We start from the raw sequence: 6,889 nt of genomic DNA, 5'->3' as shown, positions 1-6,889 counted from the left end.
TGAGAGTCTCTGGTGAAGTGCTGGTGATGGGTGATGTCATTTCCGGTTATTTGTTTCAAGGGAAGGTAGATAGGATATAAGTCAATGCATTTATTGAGAGAGAGGTGGGACATAGCACCAGTGCATCACCAGAGATTCTCACTGATGATGTTACCTTGGTGATGAAACATCTGAAAACAAACCTTCAAGCTCAGCGAGCTTACTTACAGATTTATTCATTTATATATTATTGGTTTTCTAGATGATACTTGTTTTCTTTCAACAGAGATTGTATTATCTTGGATGTAAGTTTGCTCGCTGAGCTAGAAGATTCGTTTTCAGAAGTTTCATCACCATCCTAGATAACGTCAGTGAGCCTCCAGGTGAAGCCATTCTATTATCTTTCCCACAATCTGACTAAGCTGACTGGTCTATCGTTCGGTGAACATGTTCTATCTTCTACCTTAAATATTGGTATAACAGCTTCCTGGTTGAGATTTCCAACTAACACACACACTCACATACATACACCCACACAGATACAGACAAATATTCACACATACACTCACACAGTAATTGATGTCCACAAATGTGCAAAATGTAATTCAAAACATGATGAACATAAAGAAACCATCCATGAGTATTAATGGAACAGATCGCAGGCTATTGTTTAGTCCAGATTATTCAACAAGACTAAAGCTCCCAGTCCAGATTTGAACACATTCCAAATTCGTGCTTAAAAATCCTAATGAACCTTCACGAGCTCAATATTTTCTAAGCATAATCAAAATTCTTGTGTAAATAAGGCAGAATTATATTTCATCAAACATATGTTTTGGTAACTGAGTCACATCCTCCAAATCAAATGCTGTATACATAAATTTAATATAAAGTGATGTGTTTGCTTGCCAATGACAGATAATGTTACAAGCCTGCAGATAACAACTCAAGGTGGCACTGAATAAAAGAATTTAGCAGCAAAATTGTACTTTAACCATTTAGTTCTGAAGAAGTTCATGACCTGAACCATTAAGCCAAACTTTACTACAGGAAGCAGTAAAGTCAAATTGGGGAATGTTATTAGCTGATAGATATGTCTCTTTTTTAAAAAGTTCCCACTCGCATGGTTTCATTCCAGGCAAGTGGAGGCAGGGTGGGTTTGGGCAGGATAACAGGTCAACAAGTCAACAGGATAAAACATCCACCTCCGATTACTGCCACATCAACTCAGCTTTAGGGATGAATATCAGTCTGCCAAACCCTTAACCCCCACTCCCCCAACTCATCTATAATCCCCAAGGTTGCTTGCTGCTTCCTCAGACCCTCCATGCCACCTCATACTGACCTAGTGATGGTAATCAAGAAGGCACAGGCCAATACCCTTGGCACACGGGTTCAAATACCACTATGGTGACTGGTGGAATTTAAATTCAATTAATAAAACTTGGAATGGAAGCTTGTCTCAGTAACAGTGAATATGAGTATAACCTTATTAGTCGTAAAGAGGTCTGTTTAATTACATGCTTTCAGCAAGGGAATCTACTATCCTTAATTAGTCTAGTTATGTGTGATGCTTAACATCTGCCTGTGCACCCCACGAGCCCAGAGGACTCAACATTGAGTTCTCCAATTTCAAATAAGCTCCCTCCCCATCTCTCGACTTCCTTCCCAGCCTCTTCCCATCCCTTCCACTCCTCCCGCCACCAATTGGATTCATTCCTCCCATTGGCCAACCAGATGGGAACCTCTATGTGTCTTCATCTATCCCCACTTCACCTCCCCCTTGATCTGCTGCTCCCTCCACACCCATCCCAAGTTCTGAGAAATGTCAACTTCTCCACCTCCTGATGCTGCCTGACTTGCTGTGTTCTTCCTGCCTCCTGCCTGTCAACTTTGGATTCCAACATCTGCAGTTTATTTGTTTCTTAAATGGCCCAGCATGCGATTCAGTTCAAGGGTAAATAGGGATGGGCAACCAAATGCTGGATCTTGTTAATAATGTCCAAATCCATGAAAGAAAAAAAAAGTCTCACTTCCCTTCTCATGCCCTTCATTTCCCTCTATATCCTCATACACTCCATGCCCTCCCATAATCCCTATGTCTCCATTGCCACTTACCCAAAATATGTCATGGACAGACCTCAGGGATGTCTTTGAAATGAATATTAAAAATATACATTTTTAACAATCTAATAGTGCTCTCATTCAAACAGGAGAAATAATCTGTCCTGTAAAATAGCCAGTTAAGCAATTAAATTATTTCAATAGCGATTGTAAAAATAAGAAATATTTTTGATGTGTAGGTGCTAGTGTTGGAATGGGGTGGACAAAGTCAAAAATCACAAAACACTGGGTTATTGTCCAACAGGTTTATTTAAAACTGTAATAATCTTTTCAGAAACAGCCAATCATTTAATAATCTCCTGGAAGTGTGAGACAAACCATTGAATCAGCTTCCTCCTATGGTAAGTGATTTATTAACTTCTGAAAATCAGACAAGTATTCATAATATGCTCAATTGTAATAATCACCCTTGAACTTCTAAACAATGAACCTCACTGAAATTGCAAAAAGCACACATAACTAAGTTTTCTTTTTTAAATTATATAGCAAGTGGTCCAATAATCAAAGTAATCCACCTGTTTTCTTTTTTCTTCGAAGTGAAAAACACTTTTACAGGACTGATTATTTAAATCACTTCAGATGATAAGACTCAGAAGCTATTTTTTCTTCAGTACTGAATGTATATGAACATTTTTCCCAATGTGTCTTAACATTTACACAATGCTGGTGATTGTAATCATTGACTTATCTTAATAGTACAAAGCCCGATACCAATCAATGCAATGAAAACACTTCTCACTTACAATGCAGAACTGGCTACCGAAACAGATTTATATGTGTGTGTTACAAAGCCTGTTCATTCAGGACTGAGAGATCATGCACTACATATTCTTATAGAGTAAGTCAAACTCTTCAAAAATCATCCCTTATAATGGAGCTAGCAAGGACAGGTACATTGCATATGCCTTTACCCTATGTCAATAAACAGTGCTGGAAAAGGGAATGGATGCCACCTGTCATGTCTAAAAAGGCTCCTAAGTTGAAAGTTGAGGACATTAGCTCAATTATCCTCTCTTCAATAGCTGATTAACTTGCTAGCACATGGAGTATTTCACTTTATAAAATAATTTCAGCTTATGTTGTTATTATCACAAATGGTCGGACTTGCTTTATTTAAAAAAAACTCTGTTTATTTTGAAAATAAAACTATCTGAACATGAATGCAGATTTGTTCTGAGCATCTACATTTGGTGCTGCAGAGAAGGATTTGTTAAGATGTGTGCCTGTCATAGCTCAATAGTTGGAGGTATATGAAGGAAGCAAGAGGTGGGTGTGGGGCTGGCACTGTTGGGAAGGTATGTGAAGGGGAGTTGAGCATCTGGGTGTCAGGCATGTGTCCTGAGTGCCAGGAAGTCTTGTGATGAGAGTTGTAGTCGGTGCATTGAGCAACATGAAAGGTCTGCACTCTGTTAGGTGGGAGATGTCATATGGTGGTGCATTTGGTGACTTTGACCACTCAAGTTAAGTAATTAGACCCCTGTGATCCTGTTGCCAGGAACAAACTCCAGCGGTTGACATTCCATGGAATGCTGCCTTTTCAGCCTGGCCCTTAAAGGTTTCCTAGATTCTCATGGACATATGGGATCCTCCTACTGTCCCGCACCAGTAACATTCAACCATTGGTGTACATCAACAAAGATCCCTCTGTCTGTCACAAAATTCTGTTTGCTACAACCTACAGCAGTATTTTGGTGCAGCTTCCCTTTAAGAGACAGTCATCCTTCCATAACAACTGATGTCTGAAAACAGTACTACCAGGACCCCTGACAGTATGAACAGTTTAGCAGCAATGTTTCCTAACAGACAGTGATCCTGAAGGCACACCAGCTAACGTCACAATCACACAGTGTTGGGGACAGAAAGGGGTGTTGTCCACTTTAAACATACATGGGCAGGTGGCTAATTATGACTCTCAGTCCCTCCAAAAAACTAAGCTGTCCTATTTGTGACTTTAAAGTTGCAGTTCACAGGAACATTTGTGAAGAGAGTCATGCTTGCAAAGCTCCTGGTTATTAACTAAAGGAAAGATTTGCATTTATGTATCTTGCACAACTTCAAGACATCCCAAAAACACTTACAGACTGTGACGTGGTCTTGTAGTGTAGCCATTGTTAACATGGAGGAGCTAATTTGAGCACAGTAAGCTACCATTAACAGTCCACATGATAATGAAAGGTAATCTCTTTTGTGCTGCTAGTTGATGGATGAATTTGGGACATTGAAACAAGGGAGATGTTGCCTGCTCTTCTTGTTGTGTGATATTATGTGCATATCCAAGATGACAGACAGATCCTCATTTTAAAGTTTCATCTGAAAGACAGCAGCTTTGAGAGTCCAGTGTTCCCTGCTGATTCAGCCTTGGCACTCATAACCTTCAGCCTCAGAGGAGAGAGTGTGACGATTATATCATGCTTGATACCTTAGCTAGAGAGGAGAAAGTGAGGACTGCAGGTGCTGGAGATCAGAGTCAAGAGTGTGGCACTGGAAAAGCACAGCAGGTCAGGCAGCATCCGAGGAGCAATAGAATCGACGTTTTGGGCATAAGTCCTTCATCACGATAAAGGGCTTATGCCTGAAATGTCGATTCTTCTGCTCCTCAGATGCTGCCTGACCTGCTGTGCTTTCCCAGCACCACACTCTCACCTTAGCTAGAGAGTCTTATTTGATGTTTTAGCATAACAAGCAGAATACTTGGCCTTTCAACCACAGAACCATCCCAACAAGCAGAAAAGAAAGTACTTTGCCAAATAAGTAGTAAAGAAGGACAAACCAAAAGAACACATCCTAAAGCTGTGACTCCATCCCCCCATTTGGCAAGATCTCAGCCATGGTTATTCCATCAATGGGAAGTGCTGAGAATAGGGTAATCCTTTGCAGTGGAAAGGAAAGAAAAATGAAGATGACCAGCCACCACCGACTTGTTTCACGCACTTTCACTCCTATGTTCCAATTATGCAGTATGTGTGCTGTGAGGTCACATGAAGGGAATGAGTATAAACAACATCCAGGACAAAAAGAAAATCATAATTAATAGAAGCTAAAGGGCTAAATGGAGAGTTATCTTGTGGATTGCAATCCTTCTCATTGTGAACTTCAGCTTATACATGACAACAACAAATCACTGCAGCCTTTTTAAAGTGGTTCCTCTCTGGTAAGAATGATAAATCAGCAAGTTAACCTCAAAGGCTTTGCAGCTGGGAAAACAATAGCAGGATTTAGTGCCAATGAACTACATCCTGTATTTTTATCCATGGTTGGATTTGATCATATTAATGGAAGGGCAACAACAGCTGAAGAGAGATTGCAATGTCTACAAGCGTAGGCTTGTCTGTAGCTTGCTGGCTCTAAATCAGCAGATTTAATGACTTGAAAACAGTGGGAACCCATTTATAACAGCATTCCAATACATCCATTGAAATCTCCTGGCACTGTATAAGATCCTAAGATCTGTATGCAGTTATTGTCAATAAGAAAGAGCTCTATCTTCTTTGCCACCACACTACAGTGTTTTTTACAAATTCCATGAATAACAAATTCATGCAATAATGCCAAATTAATTGTTCCTCAGATGGCAAGCACAGTCTTAAGACCCATAGCTTTAATCTGCTGGTGCCTGTTTGAATTTTATTTTTCTTAATAACTTTCTGCATTGAGAGTTTGAATTTCAATCATGAACAATGCTGCTTAGAGTTCTTCATGTGTTACTGTTACTTTTCTATGTAATTGTGGGTCAAAAGTAGAGAATGCTGAAAATCTTATAGATATACATGAACATATTTAAATATGCTTAACTTTTCAACAATTGAAATCCAGCAATACTGTTCCATTTTGTATTTTGCTTTAATTAATGTCCTAAAGATTGGGTGGCACAGTGTATTATTCACAAGTCTCTGTGAGAGAAAAATAAACTGCTTATCTCTGTCTTAAATGGGTGACCTCTGATTTTTAAATAGTTGCCTCTAATTCTTCTTCCTTCCATAAGAAGAATCATCTATTTGTAAAGACCGTCTCTTTTTGTTTTCCTGTATAACTGATTGTGAACTGAAACAGGAAAAAAGGCCTATACAAACCAAGGTTTGTAGAGGAATTGCTGCACTTGTAAAAAGCAACTTACTGACTGAGTCATGTTTGCACTGCTATTTTGTTCAAGCAGTGAGGATGTCTGTTTATAGATGGGCTAGCACCAGAAGGGCATGTACAAAGTGAAATACAACCTGCATCAGCTTGCTGATTGGTGTGTGAAGTTGTGATCAGTTGCAGATGACAAAGGCCATTAGTCTGACAATAACAATCTGATTAGCTCCTTGATAATTCAATTGTTATTATGGTGTGCACAATAACAGTAGAGGTTGCACTGGGCAGATTACACATCTTTCTCTCCAACAAAGTATCTGGTACCTGAAGAAAGCTGGTTTGTTTTTCCTCACCTGTTGCTACAAGCTATGCCTTTTATTAAAGTAACTCAGAGACTTTGCAGTTAATGTAACAATCGCCTGTGTCTCTTGCGAAGAAATGAAACAAACCTCAAAAATAGAGATTGAAGAACAGAAAATCCTGGCAAGCAAAAGGTTCATCTCACCGACCTTTAAGAACTGGAGCTATTCAAGACCACCACACTTATTGGTTTCTCTCCTTTTATTTTGCTTAATTTTGTGTGTGTGTGTGTGTACACACGCGATGGGGGAGGTGGTGACCTATCAGACATATAAGACGGAAATGTGTTGCCGGAAAAGCGCAGCAGGTCAGGCAGCATCCAGGGAACAGGAGAATCGACGTTTCGGGCATA

At 39.6% G+C, this 6,889-nt stretch overlaps 1 protein-coding gene across 1 annotated transcript in view; it reads left to right on the top strand.

The window, feature by feature from the left end:
* The first annotated feature begins 330 nt into the window (after nt 1-330).
* Nucleotides 331-6,889, top strand: part of LOC122560022 (bactericidal permeability-increasing protein-like) — a 171,175-nt gene continuing 164,616 nt past the window's right edge. The window contains exons 1-2 of the mRNA XM_043710181.1: nt 331-362; nt 2,378-2,444. The gene's annotated coding sequence lies outside the window, so the exon portion shown is untranslated. The remainder of the gene's footprint in view (nt 363-2,377; nt 2,445-6,889) is intronic.

The sequence above is a fragment of the Chiloscyllium plagiosum genome, chromosome 20 (genome assembly GCF_004010195.1).
Source record: "Chiloscyllium plagiosum isolate BGI_BamShark_2017 chromosome 20, ASM401019v2, whole genome shotgun sequence".
Lineage (NCBI taxonomy): Eukaryota > Metazoa > Chordata > Chondrichthyes > Orectolobiformes > Hemiscylliidae > Chiloscyllium > Chiloscyllium plagiosum.
This window is presented reverse-complemented; position numbering and strand designations above follow the sequence as displayed.